Genomic DNA, 19,249 nt, shown 5'->3' with positions numbered 1-19,249 from the left:
TGGATATATTCCTCAATTTTAATCTTTTACAATTTCTCCTGAGGTGCTGAGGTGTAGAAGAAAATATTATTTACTATGGTTTGTTATAGTTGTACGTTATCTAAAAAATGTGAAACAATAAACATGAAAAAAATCTTCTGGGTTTCCGTTCGATATACAGGAACAGGGCATAAAACTTATCGCCTGTTCCTGTATATCGAACGAAAGCTTTCTTTCGTATTCCAAACGAAAGAAAATTGATTTTTGTTTTTTTATTTCGAAAGGCAAGTCACTTCATATTTTGTTGTCGAGTAATAAACGAACATATACAATAAGTGTCAAGAAAAAAATAAAAGTATTGTTAACATTTCAATGAATTCTCAGGCCAAAAATTTAAAAATACTAATGGCCTGTTCCTGTATATCGAACGAAAGCTTTCTTTCGTATTCCAAACGAAAGAAAATTGATTTTTGTTCTTTTATTTCGAAAGGCAAGTCACTTCATATTTTCTTGTCGAGTAATAAACGAACATATACAATATGTGTCAAGAAAAAAGTAAAAGCAATGTTAACATTTGAATGAATTCTCAGGCCAAAAATTTAAAAATACTCATTTTTAATAATCAATGTATTCTCATACAAACGAATCGAACTTTCAAAAATGGAAAAACCCAAATTCATTCGAATTCGAATGACTGCCTTTCTTTCGAACTGGTTTTCGTTCGCTATACAGGAACAGGGCATAATTTTTAATAATCAATGTATTCTCATACAAACGAATCGAACTTTCAAAAATAGAAAAACCCAAATTCATTCGAATTCGAGAGACTGCCTTTCTTTCGAACTGGTTTTCGTTCGATATACAGGAACAGGGCATTAGTTTAATGGCCCGTTCCTGTATATCGAACGAAAGAAAATCCGTTCGTATTCGAAACGAAAGAAAATTGATTTTGGTTCCTCTATGTCGAAAAGCAAGTCACTTGATATTTTGTTGTCGAGTAATAAACGAACATATACAATATGTGTCAAGAAAAAAGTAAAAACTTTAACATTTGAATGAAATCGCAGACCACAAATTTGAAAATACTCATTTTTGAAAATGAATGTCTTCTCATACAAACGAATGGAACTATCAAAAATAGAGAAACTCATGCCCTGTTCCTGTATATCGAACGAAAACCCATTCGAAAGAAAGGCAGTCACTCGAATTCGAATGAATTTGAGTTTTTATATTTTTGAAAGTTCGTTTCGGTTGTATGAGAAGACATTGAATATCAAAAATGAGTATTTTCAAATTTTTGGCCTGAGAATTCATTCAAATGTTAACAATGTTTTTACTTTTTTCTTGACACTTATGGCCTGTTCCTGTATATCGAACGAAAGCTTTCTTTCGTATTCCAAACGAAAGAAAATTGATTTTTGTTCTTTTATTTCGAAAGGCAAGTCACTTCATATTTTGTTGTCGAGTAATAAACGAACATATACAATAAGTGTCAAGAAAAAAGTAAAAGCATTGTTAACATTTGAATGAATTCTCAGGCCAAAAATTTAAAAATACTCATTTTTAATAATCAATGTATTCTCATACAAACTAATCGAACTTTCAAAAATAGAAAAACCCAAATTCATTCGAATTCGAGTGACTGCCTTTCTTTCGAACTGGTTTTCGTTCGATATACAGGAACAGGGCATTATTGTATATGTTCGTTCATTGCTCGACAACAAAATATGAAGTGACTTGCCTTTCGAAATAGAAGAACAAAAATCAATTTTCTTTCGTTTGGAATACGAAAGAAAGCTTTCGTTCGATATACAGGAACAGGCCATCAAATTCATTCGAATTCGAGTGACTGCCTTTCTTTCGAATGGATTTTTTTCGATATACATGGCATACATTCACTACGCCAAATGACTTTAAATTCTAGTAGAATCATCTGAAATTGACTGCACACTACAGTTTTTCTCTGTGTTTATCCGATCTCAATGGCTAACAACATCGTGCATCATTTGAGAAAATACAAACTCCTCCAAAGATGGCAAGTCAAGTCATGTAACAGAATATATGGACAAGTATTTAGTTCAATGTCAACAAGAGTGCATATTACACAGATGCAATAAGCAGCACACTTGTCCCACAAATGATATGGGCAACAAAACAAAAATATTGACACCGAATGTGTTGATCATTTTATATGGGAGCTATATCAAAACATCTTTGAATTTGACGCACTTGTACAAAAATTAAAAATGTGATACGTTTTATTACGACATCTCAATTATGGAATGGAGTCCATCTCCTATCCTGATCACTGATGTGTACACTTTAAAGGTGGAAATACAAATAGATGAAGCAGAGGGTCGAATGGAAAGTCAGATACTGAGACCATCCATATTTAACGTACATAACAATGTGACGCAAAATTCAACTTTTTGACTCCAAACAAAAAATTACTTATTTTTTATTTATTTCAAAAATTTTCCGTAATAAAAAGCCAATAAGGCCAATTAATTTATCCCAGCCGAATGTACTTTTAATGAGCTTCTAAAGTTTTTTTTTTTTGCCAAATTCGATTTTAGACACTTTTTTGCAATAGCTCGAATAATGCTGTGATTTTTTTTTTTGCAGCCATCAGCAAAGTTACCAACAAAAATGTTAAATATATTACGTCGGAAATTTGTCATCTTCATGATCAAAACCTCAAAAATGTCGGAAAAAATGACCACGTTTATCACCGATTTTATCCGTTTTTTTAACTATATATAGTCTATAAAATTATGAAAAACTTCCTAGTACATACCAAATTCATACGACCACTCCTTGAGAAACAGTTTTACAATTTTATTTTTTGTTTTCGTTTTTTGTATACCAAACAACAATATAAATGCGTATTTGTAAATTTTTTTTTTGTTTTTGTTGTTGTTGTTGTTAAAAAAGAAAATTAATCACATTTGTATGGCAAAATCAGTATCAAGGACTGGTCATTTCAAATTTCAATAGTTCCAGAGCTGTAGTCAAAAAACGGAAAAAATCGTTGATAAAAGTGGTAAATTTTTCGACATTTTTCCGGTTTTGAGCAAGAATATAAAACTGTTCCAACTTAGTATATTCAGCATTCGTATTGGCCGAGTCAAGAGGTGCAACTTTGCTGAATACTGCAATAAGTAATTCCCAGCATTTTTCGAGCTATGGGAAAATTGCAAAAATATGTCTAAAATCAAATTTGGCGAAAAAACTTTAGAGGCTCAAAAAAAAACGAACGCCAACCAATCCAGCAAAATCCAGAAATTACTTTTCTTCTCTCATCAAGTACTTTCGGCTGGGATAATTAATTTTTTGTATGGAATTTTTGTGTTGCACTGTGTAACTAAAAAACACTGAATGTCCGAAAAGTTGGTTATACAAAAGAAAAAGACACTTAATTAGATTAAGAACAGATAATTCTTTTTTTGCTTTTCAGTTTTAAAAACTCATCTTTACTTATGGCCAGGCTTACTTACGTGTAGCATCAACATTTAAGTGGGACAAACACATACAGCATATGTACATACATATGTACTATATAACATTCCATTCATATTTCAAAAATGAGGTTAATTAGGATATTTTTAAATTTTATGAAATACATGTATACATGCATGTTTGAAACATACAAAAACAAAGGTTATTGCACTTTATGAAGAGATGATGTGCTCCTTAGTTTAATCGAGAGAGAGAGAGAGAGAGATAAACTGACACAAAATGCGGTCATGTTTCTTTTGGCTTTTTTGATGTTGGTTTTGCTATTTTACCACTTAAACAAACCAATAAATGCAAAAAAAGTGTATTTCCTTCTCACAACAAAATGCATACAAGACCAGCAGAAAAAAAAGATATCACACATATAAGAACACAAGGCCGATATGCATTCTATGCAATAACATAAGAATATGTTGGGAACAAAGCGAAGTCTCAACATTAATTTAGATAAACTTCTACCGGCATCCATTTAACATATGTTCAAATGTTTTGCGTGTTGTAATTATATTGCTTAATTGGTATTAATGCGTTAAAAACTTCTTTAATCTAAATAATCCAGAGTTCAAATCGTAAGATCAGTATATGTTATATACAAAAGTTTGTGACATAAAAGTTTTACGACATAAGTCTTTTTTACATTCCGTTGTTCACGCAAGTCAGATGAATAATGCGCCTCCAGCACACTCCAGATGTCAAATCTTGAAAATATTTAATTGATTTACTTAAATTTAGTCAGTCTTCCAGAAATCAAAAGTATTCCCAAGTTAACCTATATTTCAGAGCTATGTTTCCACATACGAGTTACAATGTATTACCTTTAATATTTGAATGGGCTTCGGGTAATTTTCGTGGAAAAATTAATTAAAAAAATTAATTTAAATTTCCATCTGCTTTACATAATTTTGAAAACAATTACAATGAACTTGCTGTTGAATATACTTTTTGTTATAGTTAAAAATTTTTAATTACAATAAAATTTGAAAATATTTGAAATTAATAAAAATAATTAATTAAAAATTAATTAACTTCTTGTTATTTCTTTATGTTCATTTTTAATTTAGTATTATGTAATGGTGACGATGAACATTTTTTTTAAGTTTTTCTTTACAGTTATCGTTTCAAGATATTTTTTTTATTATTTGTCATGTAATATTATATATTAGGTATATTTCTTCCTTTATAAACCGATGCAAGATTTGCGTTTTTGAGTTCATACTATCCGGTTGAAAATTAGGTGGACCACCGCACAACAGGGATGGAAAATGCAGTACTATAGTACTTTTTTCAATACTTTTTCACCCCGGTCAGTACCGTAGTACCCCCGCGAATGATTTAGTACCTTTTGTGTAGACATTTTTGAGTCGATATCAGATTTATGGTACAATAGCTTTGACAAAATATTTTAATATTTTGAGAAAGTATTTACCAACTTTACTTGCTAATAGTCTTTTACAAATATGGCAAAACAGACATGTTCATGTGGGAAGAAAATCTCGATTTTGTAAAAGACATAGTCAAAAACAGGATTTTATTGAACTTCAAGAATGTTTTAGTCGAAAAAAGAAAGCGATTCTATATTATCGATTTTTTATTTCGGTAGAAAATGTTGTCAAAATTTTATTTCTATATAGAATTTTTGCAAAATTTTATTTTTATAGAAAATTTTGTCAAAATTTTATTTCAATTGAAAATTTTGTACAAATTTTATTTCTATAGGAAATTTTTGCAAAATTTTATTTCTATAGAAAAAATTTTGCAACATTTTTTTCTACAGATTTTTTTTGCAAAATTTTATTTCTATAGAAAATTTTTGCAAAATTTTATTTTCTTTAAAATTTAGTCTCTTGACAATAATTTTCCGGTGAAATTTTTGTTGAAATTTAGTAAAAAGTACCTTTCCGCTCAAAAAATACCTTTTTTGTACTTTCTTAAAAATTGTATTTTCCATCCCTGCCGCACAAGCGAAGATGAAAGAGAGACGATACCGGTATCACACTTTTTTCTCTCTCTCTCCTTAAGGTGGGTATTAAGTTTGAGTTTAGCCGCATTTTTTCAATAAAGTGAAAACTAAATCAGTAAAAAAAGGCATAAAATTATACATATTTGTTGCTGATGTTATTATAACTTGATGGGGAATAGTCCAAAGCAAGTTTTCACAAAGTTTGTATTCCTTAAAAAGTATTATTAAAGAAAAGTAATCGTGAAAAAATTGCGATTTTAGCGGCTAAACTCGAACTTAATACTCACCTTTACTTTCAAAAACCGACAATATTTCTATTCACCTCACGAGGCACCCTTTCACATGTTATAACAACTTCCGAGGTCTAGTTGTTATAACACGTCGCCCGACAATCGGGCAAATATTAATCTATATGTCTGATACTTTCTGTTCAAACCCAATTTCGACCTAACACCAAGAAGTTTTTCAGCGGTGACCCCCCTAAGCATGGAATGGTGCTGCACTATGTGATAAGAGATAAGTTCAACACTGTGGTATCGCTATGGCCTGTGTAGTCCAAGTGAGCCGGAAATAACTGGCTCCCACTATACCTAACCTAACTAATAAATATTTTGGATATTCGAGCGAGATGTATGTACGATAAATTTGTGGTCTACATCTAATTGCCAATAGATACCAAAATAGATTATCATTAGCTCCGTTCGAGAACCCACTAATTTTTGATAACTATTACAAATTTGTACTGGATGTCGTTCGTTTAAACCAAAAATCCAGTAAAAGAGAGCCGGATAGAAACTACAGTTGAGAGATAGACAAATTGCAAGTTTTTGCTAGAGATTTTTTCTCCAGTAAAATCTTGCAAACCATAGCATACGTTGCCAGTTGGTGGTTGATAACAAACAAAGCACCAGTACAATGTACATGTTCCGCAAATACAACTGGATGTCAAAAATAGGATCTGTTTTTAATATTTTAGAAGCTAAAAAATTGAATGTGCAAATAGTTGCTGTATGCCGTTCGTGTAATTTTCAGCTATTTTAAGCAAAGAGAGAAAAATACACTTTTACCGATGGTCAGTTCTTGCCGTCTGCGGAGCACGTTTGCAATCCAATATTATTTCTTTGATATCCGGTGTGGATCCATGTTTCGTGGACTATCAAGAAACGACGCAAAAACTCCCTTGCTTTGCACATAAATAACAACAAAAATTGCTCCGATTTGAGCTTACGGATACTTATTTGGGCACTTATCGTCCGGAGTAATGAAACACTACTCCAATTGGTGTACCCGTTTTGGGAGACCTGGAGTGGTCACAAGTACTATATTTTAAACGCTTTCACTTTGAAATTTGATCTTAAGGGCAATGTCCCCTTGACTTTACACCTTTATCCTTATAGATTTTAATCAGTTCCAAAACGTTCTGGTATTGAGATAATAATGATAACAATGAGAAAAGTGATTAGCGCAATAATTGACACACACAGACGCGCTCATATAAAATTGAACACATAAATGAAACAAAAACTAATGAAAACACTATACAGCTTTGCGGCATGGAATTTCGTGCAATTATTTTCCTGGGTTAATCTAATAGAATTATCAAATTTGTAAGCCTTAAAATAACCCAAGCCGCCTTTTTGCTAATTGTAACATTCTATACAAATTGCCCTTTAGTTAATGGCAACCCTGCAATCATTCAACCGAGAACATATACAAAGAATATCACCCCGACCAGTACCGTTGTTAGCGACAACATCCAAAGAAGGGAGAGGGAACCGAATAATGGCATGTAAATTCATATCGAAGTATACACAACACATTCATATATTCCAAATTAGCACTCAATAACAATAATCGAAAACATAATTTTATGTGAAGCTTAATAATAGCCAATATCCAACTATGAAGCATTGAAACATTGTCAGTTTCTCTGCCAATTGTTTTTTTCTCGGCCATACTTACCTTTTTCTTATTGCTTCTCCTCTGATTACTTTAAATACGTCAAGAACGTTTTATTTTATGAGCACAGAAACCTTTATTATGTCCTACTATATTTCCTTATTGTGATGAATATAACTTCTTTGCACTGGACACAAAATAAAAACTCTCAATTTCTTATTTGCGAAATATTCGGCAAAAACTGGAAGGCTTCATACAAATCACAGTGTTGGGAAAGTAACGAGTATTTGATTACAAGTACTCGTTACTGACTAATGTTTTGAGTACTCGTTACAATTAAATGAGTACTCAATCTTCAATAAACACAAACGTTTGAAAAATGATCAAATTCAACTGTTTTTCAAACAACTAGGGAATATTTAAGTTGAGAAAATCGCGTTCTCAACAAAAAAAAAAAAAACAAAACAGACATTACACTCAACAGTAAAATTCCAATAGTTTCTCGATTATAATCCTCAAATTGAAATTCATCGTCAAGGTGGGTATTACGTTCGAGGTTAAGGTGAGTACTATGTTCGAGTTTTTCACCAAAACACTAAATTAAAAGTGCAAAAATATATATGAAGACGATAAAATTTTTATCAAGTCTCTTAAAATTAAGGATGGACAAGATCCAATCTATTGATTGCGAACCATTTAATATTTCGAAATTAATTGATTAAAAAAGTAACCGTGAAAATAAGCTGGTTTTCAGCTTGAAAACTGAACATAGTACTCAGCTTTAGCAGCTAAAATCGTCACCTTAAGTTTGGTATTAAGTTCGAGTTTAAGGTGAGTATTAAGTTCGAGTTTAGCCGCTAAAATCGCTATAGTGAAAACTAAATCAGTAAGAAAAATGCATGAAATTATACATATTTGTTGCAACATTTTTTATAACTTGATGGGGAAAAGCCCAAAGCAAATTTTCACAAAGTTTGTATTCCTTAAAATGTATTATTAAAGAAAAGTAATCGTGAAAAAATGACGTTTTTAGCGGATAAACTAGAACTTAATACCCACCTTTAGGCGATAAAATCGTAATTTGTTCACGATTACTTTTCTTTAATAATCCATTTTAAGGAATACAAACTTTGTGAAAATTTGCTTTGGGATATTCCCCATCAAGTTATAATGAAATCTGCAAAAAATATTTATAATTTTATGACTTTTTTTACTGATTTAGTTTTCACTTTAGCGATATTAGCGGCTAAACTCGAACTTAATACTCACCTTAAGAGGGAATCCCTTTTCTTAACTTTTTGGAAAGAAGAAAATATTATTAAAAATTACACAAAATGGTTTTTTTTTTTTTTTGAATTTTTATTAAAGTAACGAGTACTCACTTCAAAAGTATAGAGTAGTAACAAGTAGTCAAAAGCATCAAAATTTCCAACACTATCAAATTGTGTTTATTCAACGGCGTTCGTTGTTATACGTTTATGATAACATCGCCGAATGTAACAAAATCCAATGACACAGTCTGGCGTCTGTCGCTTAAATTTCCTACCGCTGAAAGTTACCTAAATTGCAGCGTACGAGCGCAATGTGCTTTACGGTACTATGGTATAACAATTTGGTAGAACATGAATTCAACCATTTGTAAATTGAAATGTGGCCAGTGGCACGAAATCATTTAATTTTTCAAATACAAGAATGTACGGCCTTACGGCCGTATATGCTGTTATATACAATCGAATTACTTGGGTGGTAGTAATACTTTCCGATGGAAAGGTTCTTAAAACACCTTAATATCGTCTTCTAATGCGCTTTACAGACTATCAGTTATTCCGGACGGAATGTCGGTGTTTGTAAAGAATCTTACAGTGTGTCGGATCGATACGACTTGTCGGCAATGACTAAATAATCTGTAATGCGCTTTACAAACTATCAGTTATTGCGGACGACAGTGCTCGCGTCGAACATATCCCATATATTGTGCACATTATAATAAGTTAAGTCCGAAGGCATAATCGAAACTGCTGCATGTTTATGGGATCGATAACACATTTACGGATTATTTAGTAATCGCCGAGAAGTCGTATCGATCCGACACAATGTAAAATTCTTTACAAACACCGACATTCCGTCCGGAATAACTGATAGCGCATAATGTTACCAGCCAGAGAATGAAGCCGACCCATTTTTGTCGGCCATATTGTAAACTATGGTGAGGCCAAAATAAGGTCAACAAATTTTGACAGGTAATCTGTACAAGATATTAACTCCGTTCATTAACTCCGTTCGAGAACCCTATAATTTTTGATAATTATCACAAATTTTTACTGAAAGTCGTTCGTTTAAGGTGAGTATTAAGTTCGAGTTTAGCCGCTAAAATCGTAATTTTTTCACTAAAGGCCGGTACTCTGTTTGTTGGTGCGAAAAAAGTTCCCCTAAATCATTGTTTCGCGTTGAAAAATGATAGTGTTGACAATATATTTTGAGGGGAAAAAACAGCCATTTTGGGACTTTTTTGCGTTTATTTCGTCGAAATATATTGACAACATCGCAGATTGTCACGAAATGATTACATATACATACGCAACTAGTTCTAGTTGCTCGATTTACACACACACGCATACAAAATAAATAATTTAAAAAAGAAGAGGCAGGCGAAGTTATTTTACAAATTTCTTTGGAATTAAAAAACTAATTTTACAGTGCTGCATTTTATTTTTTGGAACATAGCAATTAATTCTTGTGATTCCATTCATTGCTACCTCGGTACTATACATGTTGAAGTGCTAATGCTTGTTTGGAACATCAATTGCTGTGCCTCCTTTTGTTTAAATTATGTTTTGTGTTTATTATCCCGATGCCCAGTACAAATGAAACGATTGTAAAATATAATTCACCAAATAAAGCTTTTATTTTGTTAACATTTGTGTTTAAATTTCATATTATATAAATTATTTATATTCTACCAAATAGTGGGGAGCGGCTAGATGTCGGTTGCTAGTTTATTATGGAAATACAACTGCATGTTATACTTTGTTTTATCAATCATCAGATTACATTTTTAAATAATAATCAGATCCACTTTTGTGTTATAAATTCACAAAAATCAGTTTAATAAATAAATTATTTCTTAATTCACATTGCAAATGGCGCCATGTTATGAAAATACTGAATACGCGAGTTACGTCAGTTTTTCAACTCGAAAAAAAACAAAGTACCACAAATGGAAAAAATTTCGCAAGTTTTTCGCATGTTTTGGTTTTGTATGGAGTTTCAACGCGAAAACCGAACAGAGTACCGGCCTTAAAGTGAAAACTAAATCAGTAAAAAAAGGCATAAAATTATACATATTTGTTGCAGATTTCATTATAACTTGATGGGGAGTAGCCCAAAGCAAATTATCACAAAGTTTGTATTCCTTAAAATGGATTATTAAAGAAAAGTAATCGTGAAAAATTTACGATTTTAGCGGCTAAATTCGAACTTAATACCCACCTTTACATCAAAAAGCCACAAAAGAGAGCCGTAGAGAGACTACATTTGACAGTTATTAGATGGAGAATTTGCAAGTTTAAAAAACAGGATTCGTTTTCTGTTTTTAATGTTTTAGAATCTTAAATTTTGAATATGCAAATTGTTACTGGGTGCCGATCGCGTACTTTCCAGCAATTTTAAGCAAAGAGAGTAAAGTGCACTCTTATTCTCTTGCTAGTTTTTGCTGGATATTTTTTACTGAAAAGGTACGCGAACAGACCTATTGTTCTAATGGTGTATTTATCTTACAAAAGCCCGATTGGTTATCAATTTATTGAGAAATGAATAACAGCAACGTCACACCTAGACCCTACTTTGTTATCGTTGTTTTATTGGATGATTAATGCCAAATATGGATGTGTATAGCTATAGTGTCTCCAACGAATGTATATCAGAGTTGTGTATAGGTAACATTTTAAAAGGATTAGCCACTTCCCAATAAACACAGGATGAGCGTTTTTCAAATGCAACAACTTTTCAGTTTGAGGGTAAATATAATTTTCAACATAAATTCAACTTGACTTGAAATAGCTCATCTTCAATACATCTTCAAATTGTTTGCGAATTACTTCCAATTTGCCAAAATGTTGACGAAATCTTTGAAAAGGTGTTGAAGATAATACGAGAAAACTTTGACAAAACACTACCCAAAAATGCAACGAAAAAACCATGTGGTTTTCAATACTTATTTGTGCAACGAAGTTCGTGATCAATTGCAAGAAATAAAAAAAAAATGGATAATTTTAGACAAATAACCAAATAGTTTATAAAAATAGGTAAGTGAAAATAAAAAATGAAATAAAACTAAGGAAGTCACTAAATGTATATCACTTTGCAAAAAACTAAAATTATGGATTCTACGTTCTTGAAAACATTAAAAAACTGACCAATGAAACAATGGTGGACAATTAACTGGAACTGCTTCAAATAGTTTATAATAATTGGTACGTCAATATGAAAAATTAAATCAACACTTTAAAGAAGTCACTAAATTTAAATCTCTTTGCAGAAAACTAAAATCTTTGGATGCTACATTCTTGCAAACAATAAGAAGCTGACCAATGAAAAATGAGTGGCTTATCGACAAGAAAAAGTTTTCAGAAACATTACAAGTGCAAATTGTTAAAAACAACAAATTGTTGAAATCAACAACTTCTGGATGAAAATGTGCATCACATCGTCAGTTTAATTCATATGCTATTATCAGTTTAAAATGGATATTTTGTGAATTCCTTCTGCTGGAAATCAATTCTAACACGCGGTCCAGTACGTTCCCAATTTCAAATTGCCCGCATGTTAATAAAAGGAAGGAACCAAAAGGAAGGAAATCGAATTATCAATGCAAAAGTGTTTACTAATAATGTTTAAGATATTTAATGTTTTGTTGTTTGTTTTTTTTTTTGTTCTTATTTGTTGATATGTTTAATAAGATTATTATTTATTAATTGGTATTGTAGTGTATTATGTAGTATAGTGTATTATTATATATTTTATTTTGATAAAAATGGATAAATTATACAAAATTCATAGAATTTTGGCTTTGACTTTCAATTTGAAGTGGGGATATCATTCATACAAATTTAGGTTGAAAAATATTTGCAACTATGTTAATTTTGAATTTGACACGCATCGAAAATTGTTTGACAAATTATTGAGTAGCGATGCATTTCAATTTGAGGATAACACATGAGATATTATTGCTAATGTGTTGAATTTCACTGTTGAGGGTAATGTCTGTTTTTTGTTGAGAACGCGATTTTCTCAACAATTTCTCAACTTGAATATTACCCTAATCCTTTGAAAAAATGTTTGAAAAATTGTTGAAATTTAGCATTTTTCAAACGTTTGTGTTTATTGGGTTACCTCCAAAATTCTACTTTGTAGCACCCACGTAGGAAATGAAAGGTTTAGGATCGCAATCAAGCAGAAGTCTTATCAATCAAGAACAGTTAATTAATTTGTACAATAAACAATGAATTAAAAACAATTGAATTACATATGTAAATGTAGAAGAACACGTCTAATAATTTCTTCAACAAGTTAATCATAAGCAAAACCTGAAACACCTGTTGGGCAAACAAAAATTATAGCCAATTTTTCTCATATGAGTGAAAGCACGATAGAAAACCATTAATGATAAGATTATGAATCTATGATTTTTTTACCCACATACATATATAAATCTATACATTAACCTCATAATAAACTAAGTCTAAATAAAAAAAATATTAACAGTTAAAGATTTATCTTTAAATTGGGGTGTTGTATTACATTTTAAGGCCGGAAATTAGCTCTATTTTCGCGTTGAAAATCGTTTACCATAATTTTGGCGTTTACTTTATTTTAAATAATTAAGGCCAGTATTAAGTTGGCATTATCGCGCTAAATTTACCATTTTTCACGTTTACTTTTCTTTAATAATTCATTTCACCGAAAATAAACAATTTAAATTTTTACGTTGGATCATTCCCCATCAAGATATAGTAAAATTTGCAACAAGAAGATACAATTTTATTCTGTTTTTGCAGATTAACTTAGTACCCACCTTAAAGGTGGGTACTAAGTTCGAGTTTAGCCGCTAAAATCAAAACTAAATTAGTAAAAAAGGCATAAAATTATACATATTTGTTGCAAATTTTATTATAACTAAGCAAATTTTCACAAAGTTTGTATTCCTTAAAATGGATTATTAAAGAAAAGTAATCGTGAAAAAATGACGACTTTAGCGGCTAAAGGTGGGTATTAAGTTCGATTTTAGCCGAATTACTTTTCTTTAATAATCCATTTTAAGGAATACAAACTTTTTAAAAATTTGCTTTGGGTTATTCCCCATCAAGTTGTAATAAAATTTGCAACATATATGTATAATTTTATGCCTTTTTTACTGATTTAGTTTTCACTTTAGTGAAAAAATGAAGATTTTAGCGGCTAAACTCGACCTTAGTACCCACATTTAATTTTAAAGCAAATAAATTTACTCAATTAAGGTGAGTATTAAGTTCGAGTTTAGCCGCTAAAATGAAAACTAAAGCAGTAAAAAAAGTCATAAAATTATACACATTTGTTGCAAATTTTATTATAACTTGATAGGGAATAGCCCAAAGCAAATTTTCACAAAGTTTGTATTTCTCAAAATGGATTATTAAAGAAAAGTAATCGTGAAAAAATCACGATTTTAGCGGCTAAACTCGAACTTAATACCCACCTTTAATGCGAATGTCCTTTTTCATCCCTATTTTTTCAAGATTTTAGAGCAAAATATGTTCAATGATATTTTTAATTCTATATAGTACCGAACATATTTACATTACAACAATAACTCTGATTGTGTGAATTTTAAAATTTCTGAATTAACTTCATAAAATTTCCCCTGTCGCCAAGTTGTTTATACCAATAACATTGTACCGACGAAGAGAAATCAATTAGTTAAAAAAAACTAAGGTTAGATAAGGGAGCCACCGTGGTGCAATGGTTAGCGTGCCCTCCTTGCATACCCAAGGTCGTGGGTTCGATTCCAGCTTCGACCGAACACCGAAAAGTTTTTCAGCTGTGGATTATCCCACCTCAGTAATGCTGGTGACATTTCTGAGGGTTTCGAAGCTTCTCTAAGTGGTTTCACTGCAATGTGGAACGCCGTTCGGGCTTGGCTATAAAAAGCAGGTCCCTTGTTATTGAGCTAAACATGGAATCGGCAGCACTCAGTGATAAGAGAGAAGTTCACCACTGTGGTATCACAATGGACTGAATAGTCTAAGAGCACTCTCACACCCTCAAAAAATCGCCTCTGTAACATATACTTCCAAAGCTATTTAGCTTCAAGCACATATATTTTGAGAATTTGTCAATAAGGGAATTTAATTAAATAATAACTTTGAATTAGATTTTTCAATTTCCCTAAATAGAATTAATACTATCTTAAGGTGAGTACTATGTTCGGTTTGCGAGTTGAAAATCCCTTTATTATCGCGATTACTTTTCTAAAATAATCAAATTAAAATTGAAAACATATTCTCATAATGTCTTGCCGAAATCTGGAGGAACAAGAAACTGCGCATCAATTGAGTTAATTTATCTGCTTTATGTTGAACTGTTTTAATAAAGAAACCGCGAAAATTTCAACTCGAAAAACAAACATAGTACTTACCTTTAGACTTAATTTATTTTTAAAATTTCTAGTCTGTAAAGACTGAATAAATAAATAAATAAATTGTTTGTACTCTGCAAATATATTATGTTTCACCGTAACCATATCTTTTTTAAGGCCCCGTTCCAGGTTCTTAACATTTGTTTGCTTGCAGCAAAATGTCTGAAATATATTTGTTTTGGAATAGAAATAAAACATATGTTTGTAATTTATTTGAATATTACACCCTAAATTAAAATATTTGTTGTAGTTAAACTTTACATTTTTTACATCATTACATGTCTTTCGTTATCGATCTCCGTCACCACTTATCATATTTTCTCTTCCATTCTCTCTCGCTTTTTGTGACGTTTCTAAACATATATATGTTTATACAAAATAACTGAATTAATATATGTTTGAATCCAGAGACATTATATTAAAGAAAATTTAATGTCCCAAACATAATATGTTCTATCATATTAACATATACATATGTCCCAAACATGTTATACTTAGTTACGAACATCATATGCCTGCACTTAAAAATAATATGCTAAAATTTGAGTTCCAAACATATATCTTTTACACCCAAACAAAGGAATATGGACATCCCAAAAAAAGTTTCAAGAGCAAATATATTATGTTTGGACGGTGAACATGGAACATTTTGGTAGCAAAAATGTTGTTTTCTCGGCAAATATATACATCCATGGTAGCTGAAATCAGATACATGATTTTCGAAAAATAACATGATTGCTACAAACATATTCCATGTTCACCGTTCAAAAATTACATTTTGCTCTTGAAACACTTTTGGGGTGATCATATTCCTTTTCTGGGTGTAGATTAGATGTGACCCTATTTTTTATATACAGTTGTATAGTTTAGACAAATGTCAATGAAATTTGCAAAATTCCGATTTGGTCGACTGTATGCTAAGGATTTTGATTTGATCAGATTATCAATCCCGCAATATCCTTTTAAGTTTATTTGGATCCAAGAATTTTGATATTAATTCCGAGCCAAAGATTTAGCTTATTTGCTTCGGAATAAAGACAGTTTATCGGGAGTGATCTAACTTTAAATCTAAAGAAGAAAATTTTAAATCAAAAATTTAAAATTTTCGTTTGGTTAAAATTTATTTATTTTAAAGAAGTTTGTCCTTATTGTGTAGAATGCGTGACCTAAAATTTAGGTTACATAATCTTTCTTATTAGGTCAATAGTTTTTCAGTGTACCCTCGAAAAAAGTCTACGAAAATGTCTATAGCTGATTTAGCTATATTTTAGTTCATGAAAATTAGTTGATTTTAATTAAAATTTACCAAATGTGAGCAATTGTATTTTGTTAAATTAGTAGTTACTTACTTGAAAACCATGAATTTAAAAAAAAAATATACATACATATAATATTACTAAATTTGAAGTTCATAAAAACTAGTTCATATTTTCCTAAAATGTATAATCTAATTAACTTTTGTTAATTAGATTATTTTAATGAATTTTACCTCGAATGTTTCCCTTAAAAATAGAAAATTTTCTTAAACAACAGAAAAATGCGTTATTTTTAGTAAATTTTCCCCAATTTGATAAAGTGTTTTGATATGTTTATATTGCAATTAGAAAAATATTTGAGTTACAAGTCTACATTTTCTTTTGTGGTTGGTGTACGGCAAACAGTTTTAAAAATGTGGTACAGTAAACACTATCTGACTTACATGCAAAAAAATAATACTTTCCTCCCAAACGAAATTTTAGACAAACAAATCAATTAGTTAAAAAAAAACTAAGGTTAGATAAGGGAGCCACCGTGGTGCAATGGTTAGCGTGCCCTCCTTGCATACCCAAGGTCGTGGGTTCGATTCCAGCTTCGACCGAACACCGAAAAGTTTATCAGCGGTGGATTATCCCAAATATATTTGAGTTACAAGTCTACATTTTCTTTTGTGGTTGGTGTACGGCAAACAGTTTTAAAAATGTGGTACAGTAAACACTATCTGACTTACATGCAAAAAAATAATACTTTCCTCCCAAACGAAATTTTAGACAAACAAAGTTCGTTTCTCATTTTCTTTTTGCTTTAAGGAAGTTTATTTGGAAGAAAAGTATATACTATTTGTGATAAACGTTTATTCTTTTCCAGGATGCAAAAACAATTTCACAAAGACTAACTCAAAAAAAAAAAAAAATCTTTTCTGGCTAATTTCATTTTCCCTCACATTTTTCTCACTTCCACGAGGTTGTTTAGTTCTTAGCACCTTTTTCTGTAATACAAACAATGTAGAAGAAATTATTCGATTTTCTAAATTTTTTAAGTTTTATTGAGAATCGAACAGCGGACCATGCAATTTGTAACCCAACACACTACCACTGGGCTACATAGCTGTTATTGTCACCAGTAGACAATTATCCATATAAGTTATATTTATATAGCATAGCTTGCGGCGCCCACGGCTCCCAGAGTGGTTGCTACGTCCGCCTTGCATATTAAGGGTCCTGGGTTCGAGCCTTGCTTCGACCGAACACCAGAAAGTTTATTTTTTTTATACCCTGCGCCACACTGTGGAACAGGGTATATATATATATATGGACTTATATGGCCCCAGAAGCCAGAGTTTTACCCTAATTTGCTTAAAATTTTGGACAAGAAGAACAATTAGTACTATAGTCAAGTGTGCCAAATTTTATTGAAATCGGTTCAGATTTAGATATAGCTTCCATATATATCTTTCGCCCGATATGGACTAATACGGTCCCAGAAGCCAGGTTAGGTTAGGTTAGGTGGCAGCCCGATGTATCAGGCTCACTTAGACTATTCAGTCCATTGTGGTACCACATTGGTGAACTTCTCCCTTATCACTGAGTGCTGCCCGATTCCATGTTAAGCTCAATGACAAGGGACCTCCTTTTTATAGCCGAGTCCGAACGGCGTTCCACATTGCAGTGAAACCACTTAGAGAAGCTTTGAAACCCTCAGAAATGTCACCAGCATTACTGAGGTGGGATAATCCACCGCTGAAAAACTTTTTGGTGTTCGGTCGTAGCAGGAATCGAACCCACGACCTTGTGTATGCAAGGCGGGCATGCTAACCATTGCACCACGGTGGCTCTCTAGAAGCCAGAGTTTTACCCCAATTTGGTTGAAATTTTGCACTAGAAGTACAATTAGTAGTGTTGTCCAAATTTTATTGAAATCGGTTCAGATTTAGATATAGCTCCCATATATATCGTTCGCCCGATTTACACTCATATGACCACAGTGCCCAATCTTTTACTCAGATTTAATTGCAATTTTGCACAGGGAGTACAATTAGCATTGTAGCTATGCGTGTCAAATTTGGTTGAAATCGGTTCAGATTTAGATATAGCTCCCATATATATCGTTCGCCCGATTTACACTCATATGACCACAGAGACCAATTTTTAACTCCGATTTAGTTGAAATTTTGCACAGGGAGTAGAATTAGTATTGTAGCTATGCGTGCCAAATTTGGTTGAAATCGGTTCAGATTTATACATATTTCCCATATATAGCTTTCGCCCGATTTACACTCAAATGACCACAGAGGCCAATTTTTAACTCCGATTTAGTTGAAATTTTGCACAACGAGTAGAATTAGTATTGTAGCTATGCGTGGCAAATTTGGTTGAAATCGGTTCAGATTTAGATATATCTCCCATATATAGCTTTCGCCCGATTTACACTCATATGACCACAGAGACCAATTTTTAACTCCGATTTAGTTGAAATTTTGCCCAGGGAGTAGAATTAGTATTGTAGCTATGCGTGCCTAATTTGGTTAAAATCGGTTCAGATTTAGATATAGCTCCCATATATATGTTTTTCTGATTTCGACAAAAATGGTCAAAATACCAACATTTTCCTTGTAAAATCGCCACTGCTTAGTCGAAGAGTTGTAGAAATGACTCTAATTTTCCTAAGCTTCTAATACATATATATCGAGCGATAAATCATAAATAAACTTTTGCGAAGTTTCCTTAAAATTGCTTCAGATTTAAGTGTTTCCCATATTTTTTTACTAACTTGTGTTCCACCCTAGTGCATTAGCCGACTTAAATTTTGAGTCTATAGATTTTGTAGAAGTCTATCAAATTCTGTCCAGATCGAGTGATATTTAATGTATGTATTTGGGACAAACCTTTATATATAGCCCCCAACACTTTTGACAGATGTGATATGGTATCGAAAATTTAGATCTACAAAGTGGTGCAGGGTATAAT

The 19,249-nt window shown here is 31.7% G+C and overlaps 1 protein-coding gene across 2 annotated transcripts in view; it reads right to left on the bottom strand.

The window, feature by feature from the left end:
* HnRNP-K (Heterogeneous nuclear ribonucleoprotein K) overlaps nucleotides 1–7,618 on the bottom strand; it is a 172,133-nt gene extending 164,515 nt beyond the window's left edge. Inside the window, exon 1 of one of the 2 annotated variants that reach the window (XM_075313736.1) lies at nucleotides 7,418–7,618. The gene's annotated coding sequence lies outside the window, so the exon portion shown is untranslated. The remainder of the gene's footprint in view (nucleotides 1–7,417) is intronic. The other variant, XM_075313733.1, reaches the window with a different exon arrangement.
* Between the last annotated feature and the right edge of the window lie 11,631 nt (nucleotides 7,619–19,249).

Source organism: Haematobia irritans, chromosome 5 (genome assembly GCF_050003625.1).
Source record: "Haematobia irritans isolate KBUSLIRL chromosome 5, ASM5000362v1, whole genome shotgun sequence".
NCBI lineage: Eukaryota > Metazoa > Arthropoda > Insecta > Diptera > Muscidae > Haematobia > Haematobia irritans.
This window is presented reverse-complemented; position numbering and strand designations above follow the sequence as displayed.